Source organism: Dermacentor variabilis, chromosome 7 (assembly GCF_050947875.1).
Source record: "Dermacentor variabilis isolate Ectoservices chromosome 7, ASM5094787v1, whole genome shotgun sequence".
In the NCBI taxonomy this organism is placed as follows: domain Eukaryota; kingdom Metazoa; phylum Arthropoda; class Arachnida; order Ixodida; family Ixodidae; genus Dermacentor; species Dermacentor variabilis.
Window position 1 is genome coordinate 109,373,995 of NC_134574.1, and position 15,388 is coordinate 109,389,382.

The following is a 15,388-nucleotide window of genomic DNA, read 5'->3' on the forward strand; positions in this document are numbered from 1 at the left end:
GTCAGCACATTTTATTGCACCGGTTATGTTATCCTAATTGGATTCAGCATGCGGTCGATGTTTAAGGTAGGTTTACGGAGAATAAATCCTTAAGCTATTCTCGGTTCCGGGTTAATTTGTCTCAAGCGTCTGTCACAAAATAAACCCATCGGTAATTCACAAAGCGCTTTGTTCCGCGGTGCTGTAATAATACGTTCAACGTCATAATTAGCTGGCACTTGCTCCCACGAATAGTTCATGTCAGAGATATTTCGTGAAGGCAGGTCCTGTGGTAGCACGCCTTAGCTAAGCTAAATATGGCCTAATGTAACGCACTGAATGAAAATAGCCAAATTGGCAGCGTGATAAAAGAGTGTTTTACATAGCAACACAAGCTTTCCAGCTTGGTGAGCGGACATACATTTGTATTTGCAGCAACTTGCATACTTCACGATGTGAAAATGTAACTTCAAAGTTCTTCAAATCGACACGATATGACGACTGACACCGTGTGGCACGTACGCCAACATCCTCACTTGACTACTTCTGAGCAACCATGGAACAACGTATGATGTTTTGGAGCCTAAGGAATTTCTCGCGCCCTATTCAGAAACACCTACAAACGCTTTCTTAAAGGGAGCACACTGATAAACGTGGGTGCCGTCGTTCTACTTACATTTCATTTCCTCCTGGAATTGAGATAAATTTTCTAGAGATGGTTACATGTGGGAATGCGAGAGCATTGTCGTCTCTTTGGTGAAATGATTTTATTTTTGCGCGCTGAGGGGCGTACCTCAGGACCTTAATTAAAGTTTTGCATCCATCCATCCATCCATATACTTTTGAGGTGGCGCCACCTTCTGCCCAACAGCTGCGCCGTCACGTGCCCAATCACGCACCCACTAGGCCACAGCTTTAGTCAGCCAGATGGCGGCGACGTGGCGTGTGCAATGACTCACGCACTAGGCACCCCTATAGTCAGCCAGAACGGTGGGGCCGCCGTCATGTCGGCGAAGCGTGCTCGTCTCTCTGCATCCCTCCCCCCCACCCCCCACCCCCTCGGAGATTGAGTACGATTCCCACCCAGACCAAAATGTAGTACATTTTCTTTTCCAACCCAGTAATTTACTTTTTTCACAGGGAACCTCCACGAGAAATTTGACATCATTCTGAGAATTTTTTGACGTGTTCTTATTCTCTGCGCCGTCGGCTATTTTTGGTACCATCGCTCGGTCCAGCCGCCGCCGATGCCGGATTTTCGGCTCTGCCTTATGTGGGTAATAGCCATTGCATTATTTTGCTTGCTTACGGAGGTATCAGCCATTCCTTACGGGGTTATGAGCCATTGCTTAAAGGGTTATGAGCCACTGTTTGGGGGGTGTGAGTCATCGGATTAGTCTCACCTGACGGACGAGCAGGATTCTCGTTGCGCATGCATAGAAATGCTTGTGCATTTAGAAGTCACCCATACGTATAGGTGCATTATTCGCGGAGTCACCCCTTTCCATGGGGGTAAGGGAGTTATTTAGAGACACACAATACAACTTTCAGTGTACAAATTTTCTTAGTGCGCGATCTCGACGTGAGCAAAGAGTGAGCGCATCACATAATCACCTTTACATGATGTCTTCCAGTGATTTTTCATGGCTTTCAGATATAACTGTATGCAAACACAGCGTTGAATGCCTTTATTTAGTCGTTCTTAATTTTGCCAGAACGAATCGCGAAACAAATGACTTTTTATTTGATTCTACGTATTCAGAAACCGTAACCAATACTTTGGGCATAGCGGCCGATCACAAGAACAGCGAGGGCGTGGCTGCGTGTGACCCATTAACAATGGGTGAAAGGAAATGCACACAGAAAAAGATGGTTACAAAATGCTGCCCCTATCATCGCGTTTTCTTTTCATGTTTCTCGGCTTTCAGATCAGAAAACGATGCCTGGGTCCTGATGTGCTGCTGTCTCTTATTCTTTGGGGGAGCGCTGATTTTCCTTATGGTCCTTTCTTTGACGCTGCGAGGTGAGTTTTCACACATCACATGTACTTACCCTAAGAACATGCAGGCAGAGAAAATTATAATGATAATTCCGCAGTCTCTAAAATGGTTTTTCCTCTGCTCTTGCATAGAAAAAGAAGGGTGCTGTGCGTGGATTGTGAGCGCAGCCTCGTGAATACATAATACGAAACCAAAAGCCGAACAAACGCAGTGCCTCGGGGATGACAGAGATAACCAAAGAAACCGTTTCCCGTTTTCTTGCTGTTTAAGCCACGCCGGGAACCCGGCGAAACTTCGGCGTTTCCCCATCCCCTTCGTACGCTGCAATCCACGTAATACCCGGCTGCTCCGGCTCGAAGTGTAGCCCGGCCTTCATGTCGAAACCTAATGGTTTGCCGTTGGACAGCTCCCAGCCCACATGTCTGTAGTGCCACAGCAGTGGGCTACGGTTTTCCAGCGCCTATTTCTGCAGGCTCCGTGGTTCGAGAAAGAATGCGCTACCAAATCATGCAGCTCCGTGGAATTTACGGCCATAGCGGCGATTTATTGGAGCCCTGTAAATGCGCCTTCTTCATTTGGCTACCTACACGACAACGCGAGGAGGGGAGCTTCGACCTGTAGGGTACCGAGAAACGCTGCCTTATATTAGCGCCAGAGGTAACCGGAGGTTAAAGATTGGGTGCAAGCTGATCCCTAGAGGCAGCCGCCTGTCAACGTCACACACCACTACAAATGTGGCATGTATGAGGCCGTCACTGCATGAAAATCGCCTTCTCAGTGTGCGCATAAGTTGACGTTGCATGTGCATATATATATATATATATATATATATATATATATATATATGTGTGTGTGTGAATTGAAATAGCAATTGCAAAGCGATGTGTGTTGTCATATATTACAGAGCAATTTAGGGGAACGAATGATGAATGCTAAATGCAGAAATTGTCCCGCACACATTGGAAAGTTCAAAAAAATGCTGCCATCGGTATGGCCGTCAAACGAAGCGACAATTAAAGCAATGAATGGCAACGTCCTGATTAAACTCCCTCTAAAAAGTAAGCACACAAGCATTAGTCAGTTAATGCTAGGGATGTAACTTAATAAGCTGTTGATCTAAGCGTGTTCTGTACCATTTACTACCATGGATTACGCTTCAGGTGTGGTTGGTCGCATGTTTAACCTGGTCGGATGGTACAGGATGAAATCTTCCTCAAGGACAAACACCTAACTGATGTGATAGAAGGCGGAAGCCAAGGAATTCACCGACACCATCCTGATTTGTTTTCATCAGGCCAGTGGTTCGTTGTACGACAACGCAAGGCCTCACACCATACCATCAACACAATAACCTGCGGCCATTCCTGTTTTGCCCCAGCCATCATATTCACCCAACCGATCAATGTGGAATTGCGTTTTATTTCACAGTCTGATAGTGCCACTGAATAGGAAGCGTCATGAATATATGGAAGCAGTCAAAGCTGTTTAGCTAATGTGCTGATGAGTACCCTGGATGAATCTTTCTCTTCTCGTTTGCATCACATCCAGGAACGGTGGAAGTTGAGCCTTGGTAGCCATAGGGGGTTATTTTGACAAGATCTATAATCTCTAGTTTGTAAGCTGAATAAATATTTTTTTACGAGCTCAGTCCTGGAACTTTCTTGACAAGAGTTGTGGTTATTGTTGAAACTTCATTATTACCCCCTTATTTTGAAACGTTCCTCGGCTTGAAGTTCATTGACATCACAGAGCAGATCACTACGCCACTATCAGACTGAGAGGGTCGCTGCGCTTCAAGAACTTTCCGGGTGGCAATCCAGTGGTTTCGGGTAGACGCCGATAGCTCCTGGTAGCAACGTTTGTGCTCAAAAAACGCCATGGGGGTTAAGACATCTGAGTGAACACATCAATCCAAGGGGGGCACTGCGATGAGTTTTAACACAAAACCCAGCCACGACCTTGGAAACGTCCGCCTTGCAAAAGCTCTGCAATTCAAAGCGGATCCAAGGTTTAACTGGTCAAAGGTCGACATAAGCGAGACATGCTTGGAGTATTGGTGGAAAAAAAAAACTGGAAGAAATAAATAGAGCAGGGTTAGTTACAGGCATGCCTGATAACAAGACATAGAGATAAAAGTTTTAATGAAGAAAAAAAGGCAGAGATAAGCAAATCGTTAACGGCAATAGCTGGGCATAATACCCGACTAGCGTAAGCAGGCAAGGTCAACGTCACAATCATACTTTGGAGGGGATGCATTAAGAAATCACAATGCTGCTCATCATTATCATCATGATTCATCATATTGTGCGATGGACCGTTCACGAATACGGGCAGTAGTATCTTGAATGTCGCACCGATGACTCCACTGGAGACTTTCAGGCTGCTTCAGGCAGGCTTTTTTCGGACCAAACACTCCAAGCCTACGACTTCTTGCCTTTGAAACGCGTTTTTGCAGAACCCATTTTCGGAGCTGAGAACAAACGATTTCCCAATTTTTTATTATCACGATTTTCTTCGCGTCCGTGTGGAAATATGGACTCATAACGACTTACGCCTAATGACTGGTCGCAACTGTACAGAGGGCCACAAAAAAAATGTATTTGCAATAGCCATTGGAACTTGGCAATTTGAGTTACACAAGGTTATTCGTTTCTCTTTCTTCAGGCAGTGAAACGGGCTTGGATGAAAACGATATATATCTAGGAGGAGGCGGAGGAGGAGGAGGGGGTGGAGGCGGAGGAGGAGGAAGCAGTGACTCAACATATACCACGGTAAGCTCGCCTGGCGTGAGTTGAGGATCGATCGAGCCTCGACGAACCGTGTTTTTACATTTAAACTAGCAATAATTTCAATAAAAGTTCTGCGCTATCTCTGAAAATGCTGCTGGCATGTCTTGCTTACGTACTTTAGCAGCTGCAGTTCCTTCCGCGCAGGTTGCGTCTCTATATACCAGGCCAGTTTAATGACACCATTTCTTTTTAGTTTGTTGTATTCATTTATTACCATGCACCGTTCACGGCCACTCGATATCGCTGATAACTTGGGCAGCGAGCCGCTGCGACCTCTCACGAAGCGCGAAATGGAACAGCATAGTGATGGAACTGTTTCATTATCCCGGCCCATAATTAACTTGAATTTTGAGGATATGGCATATGATTGTGCTCGCTACTTAAATACAATTGTTTTCAAAGACGACTCCGTTTTGTTGAATGCTTCCAGACCGCTTGTATTCCGAAATATTCATCGTTATATGCGCCACTTATAGACTAACGTTGCATTCAGACGCGCTAATTTTGATCCTAATCCAAGCGCCCCGTGTGACCCACTTTCTTGCCTACCTACTGATTGCTTAATTCGGCCTGCCGATAGTGGGAACGCATTTGTTATAACTTCTGCCAGGTCCTGGACTTGCGTTTCATACGGAATCAGCTACGTCATATGAATGGTTTGTTATTCTTGTCAGGCTACCACCTCGGAAAACGAAGTTGGCGAACCGCGGGCCAAATTGAACGAATATCTCGGAACAGAAGCGATCTGACAATCAACAAATAGTAGCCTTCGAATACTATTCTCTTCGATTACTATTCTCTTGAAGTACCTCATATGAATGTATGCAATGTAATCGTAAAATTCGGAGTTACACTTAACCAATATTCGTTATATATCAGTATATTTATCTTGTTACGCGTGAATTATCCAAAGCGCATATATCCACATGTAGAAGCATCACGCGAATCTAGCGTAGCTTTGTTATCAAGATCTTGTATATCGTACAACATTGGATGTCCTGTGCTTGCGGAGATTGAAAAATTTGCATACGAGTGGACTGTGTTTAGGTTTTAAATTTTTTGTCGCACTCGGGGCTTGATTATTTCATATTACCGAATACTCATTGATAGACAAATATGCGGAATTAAAAAGGGTATCTAGAACTTGTGGTGAACCTTACCTATGGCAAACCTCCTAATGCAGTCGTGCAGTAAATCAGTCCTGCTGAGACATGCCACTCATGACTGAAGGCAGGGTTTCGGGAGAACTAGGACCTTCTGCAAAAGTTTGTGATACATCGTGAATTTCATGGCTGCAATTCACATATGCTTTCTACATTATACCGAGTTAGCTATTAGTTAGCTATTATATTTATCTGAGGCGTACCTCAGCCACAGGCGTTCACACCTTCTGAAAAGAAACTATTTGCTTTGAAAAGACTTAAAGGGGGAAAAATGGGGTATTCCGGTATCAACTGATTTGGCTTTCTCTTAACGCGTCAGCATTTTCAGCGTTTTTCGATCAAATCCGAAAGGCTGGAAGCCTCACGCATAGGATTTTTTTGCGGCATATGTGGAGAACGCATTAAATGTTTATAATTTCTTTCCACAGCCTACGACTGCACAATCTACAAACGAGTCTTCTGCTGAACCTACAGGAGCGACGGGTGAGGAAAGCACAACAGCGTCGTCAACACCGACGACACCGAGTCCGCTGACGATACGACTTCCAACACCGAGTAAGTCGGAATTTCTCGTAACGTTCGAGAATTCACTAGCCATGCGGTTGATTATTAGGCTACGCTCAGGTTTCAAAATGATAATATTCTTATTCAACTATTTTATTTTCTCACACCACGTATTTAGTAATTTAACATTTTGGGTTGTTGCGTTTCGCCTGCGACACGTGGTTTTGCCGGCGCGACTGCGGCGGGGCGGCAGACATTTTGGCCCGATCGTCGTCGCCGCAACACTCATCGGCAGGTGTTTCCAGGCGCGACTGCGGCGATGCGACCGCAAAGGATCACCCTCTCATTCCAGTCATTGTGCCCGAAACAGGCGATGCCAAAGCAGGGATCATCCTCTCATTCCAGTCATTGTGCCCGAAACAGGCGATGCCAAAGCAGGGATCATCCTCTCATTCCAGTCATTGTGCCCGAAACAGGCGATGCCAAAGCAGGGATCATCCTCTCATTACAGTCATTGTGCCCGACCGGCAGCGCTACAATAGGGTGCTACGAGATCGTGCTCGACATGGTGCTACGGCAGCGCTACAACAGGGTGCTACGAGATCGTGCTCGACATGGTGCTACGGCATCGCTACGACAGTGTGCGTCACCATTAGCCCATTGTACATTCACGTGCTCGTCTTTTGAGGGGTTCCTTCTTGCCCTCAACTGCGAGAGTATAAAAACAGCTGCCCCCGGACGCCAAAAGGAGGGCTCCGATTTCTTCTGTTGAGTGAAGTGCTCTCCCGTCTCTCTACTTCGGTCAAACCTGACCGCCAACTCTTTGCGATGTTAAAATAAACAAGTTGTTTCGTTGTTACCAGTCGACTCATGCTTTGCCTGGACCTTCGGATGCTTCAGTTGTACCCCAGGCCGCCAGGCCAACGCTACCCTTGGGGCTTGCGACCCAGGTACAACCACGGGCGTCAGCGCCGAGTTCCCAACAGATCGTACTAGCGGTCGGATCCAAACATCTGGTTGGCAGCGGTGAGATCGCCTCCGACTTCAAACATCTGGTTGGCAGCGGTGAGATCGCGACAACGGAGGCCAGCAGCGAAGAGATGCAGTTGACGGTATGCTGAGCAGCTCAACGACGATCCGGGAGCAGTACAACGAGCCCTGTGTGACGACTGGTTGCCTGCAGCGGAACGACTGCGCGGAATTCCTGCCTGCGAGGTTTGGTGAGTGCGGGACTTTCTTCTTCTGAGCTTTGCCAGGCTTTTTGTTAGTGTCAGAAACAGAGCTGGTAATTGTGGTTGTCGTTGCTGCCGGGTTAGTTTGCGGCAAGACAATAGTAAGCAGTAGAGAAAGCAGCATTCAGAGCAGCCATGGATTTGAAGTCGTTGCGCAAACCGAAATTGTTGGAGCTTGCAAGAGAGTTGGGTCTGGATGTCTCAGACAAACTCAGAAAACCAGAACTGATAAAGGCTATTCTTGAGTTAGAGGCTGAGGATGACGAGCTGTCGGAATGCCTTGAGACCATTGAAGAGAGGGAGACTGCAAAAAGACAGGAGCGCGAACTTAAAGAACAAAAAGAAAAAGAAGAGCGCGAACGTAAAGAACAGAAAGAAAAAGAAGAGCGTGAACGTAAAGAACAGAAAGAGCGAGAGCAACAAGAGCGTGACCGTCAACACGCTTTGGAAATGAAGCGTCTTGAGGTAGAGATGGAACGCGCTCGTAATGGAAGTCAGGCACACGGTGCAGGAGAACGCGTATTGTTCAAAATGACTGACCTGATGCGGCCGTTTAAGCTTGGAGAGGACATTGGTTTGTTCCTGGTTAACTTTGAGCGAACATGCGAGAAGCAGGGGTTCTCTCGGGAAACGTGGCCACAGCGCTTGCTCACTTTGTTACCCGGCGAGGCGGCCGACGTAGTCGCTCGCTTGGATAGAGAGGAAGCAGAGGATTTCGACAAAGTAAAATCGAGTCTGCTAAAAAAGTACCGGCTGTCTGCGGAGGCGTTCCGTCGGAAGTTTCGGGAAAATGAGAAAGGCAGAAGTGAGTCATATACAGAGTTTGCGTATAGGCTTATGTCGAACATGCAGGAGTGGCTCAAAGAAGAGAAAGCGTTTGGTGACCACGATAAAGTTCTGCAGTGTTTCGGGCTAGAACAGTTTTATAGTCGGTTACCGGAGAACGTGCGATACTGGGTCTTGGATAGGCCAGACGTTTGTACGGTGGCTAAAGCCGCTGAGCTAGCCGAGGAGTTTGTGACGCGTCGGGCTCGCTGAGCTAAGGACGGTCAAAAGGGTGAATTTGGCTCGAAGTTTGAGAGGCCGAAGTTCACACCCATGAGAGCAAAGGGGGACACGCGTAGTGCGGATGCGAGCGAAAGCAGTCCGACCAAACGTAAAGAGACGGCGGCAGCCAAACGCAGAAAGCGGTTCGAGATGAGGCGAGCGCGCTTGTGTTATACGTGCCAGAAGCCGGGTCACTTTTCGGCGCAGTGTCCGGAAACAACACCAAAAGTTGTGTTTTTTTCAATAGGCAGCACTGACGAGAACATGAAGCTTCTCGAGCCTTACATGCGAGACCTCCTCGTGAACGGGAAAGAGTGCCGAGTGCTTCGCGATTCCGCAGCTACGATGGATGTAGTTCACCCATCTTACGTAGAACCCCATATGTTCACGGGCGAGTGCGCGTGGATCAAGCAAGCCGTGGAAGCTCATAGCGTGTGTCTGCCAGTAGCAAAGGTGCTTATTGAAGGACCTTTCGGAGCGCTTGAGACAGAGGCGGCAGTGTCATCTATGCTGCCACCCCAGTACCCGTACCTATTTTCAAACAGGTCCGATCACCTCCTGCGCGAGAAGGGGCTTTTGTTTGGTGAAGCTAGTGTTCAGGCCTTAACCAGATCGAAGGTTCGGGAGCTCGCTGCAAAGGCGGTAGTTGCGGGGCCGACGTTATCAAACAACGAAAAAGGGTCAGAGGCGCAGCAAGCTGATATTCCGAGCACGCCCGAACTGAATAAACTTGAGTCTGTAACGTTAAAGGCGCCAGATACTGGAGAGGAAAATCCCGATTCGGGAAAGTTAGAAGAGCTATCTACTGATTTGCTCATCGCGCCTACGTCAGACGGACTTGATAGGTTGCTAAAAGTCAGCCGGTCGGCTTTGATAGCCGAGCAAAAAAGGGATGGCAGCCTGGAAAACGTGCGCTGCAATGTCAAAGAAGGTATCGCCAGGAAAACTGCGCATTTTGTGGAAAGAGGTGGAGTCCTGTACCGGAAGTATCTAGACCGCAGAGGAGTGGAGTTCGATCAGCTGGTCGTGCCTCAATGCTATCGTCAGGATCTGTTGCGCTTGTCGCATGGGGGTTCGTGGTCCGGACACCTAGGAGTTAAGAAAACTAAGGACCGTCTCTTGCAAGAGTACTATTGGCCAGGGTGTTTTCGGGACGCAGACCATTTCGTGAGGACATGTGACACTTGTCAGCGGGTGGGCAAACCAGGGGACAAATCGAGGGCGCCGTTGAAATTGGTACCTATCATTACGGAGCCTTTTAGACGGCTCGTTATTGATACTGTGGGACCTCTGCCGGTAACAGCCACGGGGTACAGACACATTTTGACTGTGATCTGCCCAGCGACAAAGTTCCCTGAAGCAGTGCCGCTTAAAGAACTCAGCTCAGTTGAGATAGTTAATGCACTACTGTCCATATTTGCGCGAGTTGGTTTCCCTGCGGAAATCCAATCAGATCAGGGCACAGTGTTTACTAGCGCTTTGACGACAACTTTTCTCGAAAGGTGTGGGGTAAAGCTGCTACACAGCTCAGTGTACCACCCACAGTCGAATTCCGTTGAGAAGCTCCACTCCGTCATGAAGCGCGTGTTGAGAGCGTTGTGTTTTGAACATCGAACTGACTGGGAGCTGTGTCTGCCTGGGGTGATGTTTGCTTTAAGGACCGCGCCGCATGCGGCTACGGGGTTTTCGCCAGCTGAACTGGTGTACGGTCGCTCGCTTCGATCTCCGCTTCGCATGCTTCGAGAATCGTGGGAAGGTAGGGGCGACGACCCAGTCGTGGTGGAGTACGTGCTTAAGCTCCTCGAACGCTTAAGAAGGGCACAGGAGTTGTCAGGTGAAGCAATGACAAAGGCCCAGCAGAGGGCCAAGGTTTATTATGATCGGACAGCCAGGGCCCGTCGTTTTGAGGTTGGCGATGAGGTCATGATATTGCGCACATCGCTAAACAACAAACTAGACGTGCAGTGGGAGGGCCCTGCACGAATTGTTCAGAAACTGTCGGACGTTAACTACGTGGTAAGTCTGCCAGGAAAGCGGAAAGCACAGCAAGTTTACCACTGTAATCTGCTCAAACCTTATAGACAAAGGGAAGCAGTGGTGTGCATGATGGTAAACGTTCCTGAAGAGCTTCCGGTCGAGCTTCCAGGACTAGGCTCAGTGACGAACAGGGAAGACACCGGTCAAGTCATTAGTGACCTTATCAGTAAAGCACCGCTGTCGCCCGAGCAGAAAACCGAACTACACCAGCTATTACAAGAGTTTCAAGGTCTGTTCTCTGAGAGGCCTGGTAGGACTTCTGTACTTACTCATGATATAGAACTTACCTCCACAGAGCCAGTACGATCCAAGGCGTATCGGGTGTCACCCCGCCAGAGCGATATTATGGAGGCTGAGGTAAAGAAAATGCTACAGCTCGGTGTTATTGAGGCAGGTGAGAGTGATTATACCTCCCCTTTGATTTTAGTTGAGGTACCGGGCAAGGAACCTCGTCCTTGCGTCGACTACCGCAGGCTTAATTCCATCACTAAGGATCAAATTTATCCGATCCCTAACATCGAGGAGCGCCTTGAGAAAGTTAGTAGCGCTCAGTTTATTTCCACCCTAGATCTTGTCAGGGGTTATTGGCAGGTTCCACTTACAGAAGAGGCTAGTAGGTATGCGGCGTTCATTTCACCAATGGGAACATTCCGTCCTAAAGTGTTGAGTTTTGGTTTGAAGAACGCGCCATACTGTTTTTCAAGTCTCATGGATAAAGTGTTGCGGGGACAGCAAGAATTCGCTTTACCGTATCTAGACGACGTAGCGATATTCTCCGCATCCTGGTCTGAGCATATGACACACTTGCGGGCAGTGCTAACCCGCCTGCGCGGAGCAGGCTTGACAGTAAAGGCTCCTAAGTGCCAGTTAGCACAGGCCGAGGTTGTCTACCTCGGTCACGTGATTGGTCAGGGTCGTCGCCGCCCCTCTGAAATAAAAGTGGCCGCTGTGCGAGACTTTCCGCAACCGCGCACCAAGACCGATATTCGGTCGTTCTTGGGTGTCGCCGGCTACTATCAGAGGTACATCCCTAGGTACTCTGATATCGCGGCTCCCCTGACGGATGCTCTAAGAAAGACAGAGCCTCAAACAGTCGTCTGGGACGAGACAAAGGAAAGAGCTTTTAGCGCCCTAAAGAGTGCCCTAACAAGCCAGCCTGTGCTACGATCGCCAGACTATACAAAAGGGTTCATTGTTCAGTGCGATGCTAGTGAGCGAGGCATGGGCGTTGTACTGTGCCAACGGGAAAATGGATAAGTAGAACACCCCGTCCTGTATGCTAGTCGTAAGCTGACCAGTCGTGAGCAGGCGTATAGCGCCACCGAGAAAGAGTGTGCGTGTCTCGTGTGGGCCGTTCAGAAATTGTCATGCTATCTAGCCGGCTCAAGGTTTATCATTGAGACGGATCACTGCCCTCTCCAATGGCTGCAGACCATCTCTCCCAAAAATGGCCGCCTCCTGCGCTGGAGCCTCGCTTTACAACAATATTCCTTTGAGGTGCGTTACAAAAAGGGGAGTCTCAACGGTAACGCCGATGGCTTAAGTCGAAGCCCCTAACGTAGGAATCAGCCTCAAAATTGTTTGTTACTGATGTTTTTCTTCCTGAGGCAGGATTTTTTTTAACATATTGCTTTTGTTTAGTGTTTCAAAGTGATGATATGCTTTCTAGTGCAATTTTTCAATTTGTGGACGCGTTCTGAGTGATGCTAGACTACTGTAAGGAACTAGGCAGTGGTATAAAAAGGGGAAAGAGCCTGGCAGGGCTTAGTGAGGGTTGTGCCGTGCTTGCTGACTGAGCGGTTGAGTTTCAGCGTGGTTCTAACGCTTGCCGGGAACGAGAACAAAAATGTGAACTCTCCCGAAGTCACTTTGCAGTGTCCCGTGCGAACCTGAACGAGAGAACGAGGCCTTCTCTGTGCGCTGCGCTCAAGAAACGTCGAGGGACGCCCGACTTCGGTTATGAGCATCATCGAGCGACATCCCTCCGGACAGCGGATGCAGTCCCCTGTCCATCGGGATCTCCTTCCCCCGGCGGGGCGGTCTGTTGCGTTTCGCCTGCGACACGTGGTTTTGCCGGCGCGACTGCGGCGGGGCGGCAGACATTTTGGCCCGATCGTCGTCGCCGCAACACTCATCGGCAGGTGTTTCCAGGCGCGACTGCGGCGATGCGACCGCAAAGGATCACCCTCTCATTCCAGTCATTGTGCCCGAAACAGGCGATGCCAAAGCAGGGATCATCCTCTCATTCCAGTCATTGTGCCCGAAACAGGCGATGCCAAAGCAGGGATCATCCTCTCATTCCAGTCATTGTGCCCGAAACAGGCGATGCCAAAGCAGGGATCATCCTCTCATTACAGTCATTGTGCCCGACCGGCAGCGCTACAATAGGGTGCTACGAGATCGTGCTCGACATGGTGCTACGGCAGCGCTACAACAGGGTGCTACGAGATCGTGCTCGACATGGTGCTACGGCATCGCTACGACAGTGTGCGTCACCATTAGCCCATTGTACATTCACGTGCTCGTCTTTTGAGGGGTTCCTTCTTGCCCTCAACTGCGAGAGTATAAAAACAGCTGCCCCCGGACGCCAAAAGGAGGGCTCCGATTTCTTCTGTTGAGTGAAGTGCTCTCCCGTCTCTCTACTTCGGTCAAACCTGACCGCCAACTCTTTGCGATGTTAAAATAAACAAGTTGTTTCGTTGTTACCAGTCGACTCATGCTTTGCCTGGACCTTCGGATGCTTCAGTTGTACCCCAGGCCGCCAGGCCAACGCTACCCTTGGGGCTTGCGACCCAGGTACAACCACGGGCGTCAGCGCCGAGTTCCCAACAGATCGTACCAGCGGTCGGATCCAAACAGGGTACACCTTAAAGGGCACAGGTTAACTGCAACAAAATCTCAAGTGAGCGCAACTTGTTCGAAAGAGATATTATGGGCCACCTAAGAACATGCGGTGAAGCCGATAGGCTGAGAAGTCATACTGCCCTTTCTTTCAATTGAGAGCATTCAGTTGGCCACGGATGGATGGACTGATACATGCTATGAGAGGCCCCATTGAAACGGGGCAGTGTGTTCAGATGGCAGGCGCCCCTATAGCGGCGTGCCCTGAAAATGCGCGATGAAATATGATATTAAGTAAGACGCAAAATTTAATGACTGTCAAGACAGCAGTATTACGTCTTCTGAGATTAGTGTTGCCTTTGGCATGAGGGAAGTTGTGTTGTGCACACTGGAGCTTCCGAACAGTTTGGTCGTAAACGACAAGCAGATGTTATCGTCCCGGAAATGCTGCTCTGAACTTTCTGAACTCATGTTCACCGTGTAATTGATGGAGTACACAAGAGATACAATGACGAATGCGGCTACTTCAATCTACACGATATAATATAGAATAAGTCGGATAACATTCACATGACAGGAAGCTGCAATACTGAAATTATTAATATTGTAAATCTGAATGCGCTGCGTCAAGCTGTCCATACACTGACGCCTGGAGACACTTTAGATTTGCATTTTAGATTTGCGAATTGACCTGATCATGTCTGCTCAACACTTGCGGTTACTGGGATATGGGATCACCAAACTGTCATGTCACAGACGTCACAAGCCTATGTGAAAATCAATAGAACGATGTAGATGTACAAAAAAAGGGGACACCTAGGTATAATTAATGAAATGTTAGAGCCGCATTTTGCACTGTTTGAAGCGGGAACAGAATGTCAGCGGGGAACGAATGTCAGAAAGAAACAGAGAAAACGAAATGGTAAACAAAGCAGAAATATTAGGATTACGTGAGGGGCTTGTTGGATCGCGGCAGGTCCCGGAACGCAGCTTCCTCCCCCTCCCCTGCCTACCCCCGAAAAGGAACAAGTAAACCCTGGTTTACGAAGACTTTGCGCCAGCTCACATAAACATAGCCGAAATCTATTTGCAAAAAAAAAATTAATGTACGTGAAATCCCCGAAGGATAGAGTTGCTGAAAGGGACCTTTCCGAAAACTACTTATGAATGAAATCATTTGTCTGCGCATGTCGTCAGTGTTGTGCCGAATGACGCATTTTTCTCCCTGTTGAAGTTATTCTAAATTGCCCTTTTGTTTGACTTCTTGCCTTGCCTGTGTAAAAAAATTGAATGCTTTGAAAGTGCTATAACTCTTGCTGTCATTTTTGTGCTTTGCACGCTATTTAATGATGCAAATCAAATTTTCATGTACGTTTGATATTGTTTGTAACCTTGTAATCTTCTCCGCCCACACACACTGCAATGCCTTTTCGCTGCAGTGATAACAGGGAAGATCCCACTGAGAGTGTAATGGTGCGTTCTCACAAAGTGGGTCAGCCAAGTGGGCCCATACCGCCAACAGTGTAACAACAAAAGTGGCGGTTCCCAGATGTAGTGTAAGCGAAACTGGGTGGATTTCAGATAGGACATGCTAATAATAGGGCCGATCTCCGAGACACCTTATCAGAAATCTACGTCGATCAGAGAGAAAGTTCAGTTGTACATTAGGCTGATCCCAGAGACACTGCAGTCTTAAACTGGGCCGTCCGTTGATGTGGAACATGAAACCGAGGTCGACCGTAGATATGCTGTAATAAAGCCAGGGTCAAAGCTGAAGGCAGTATATAGTAAACTGA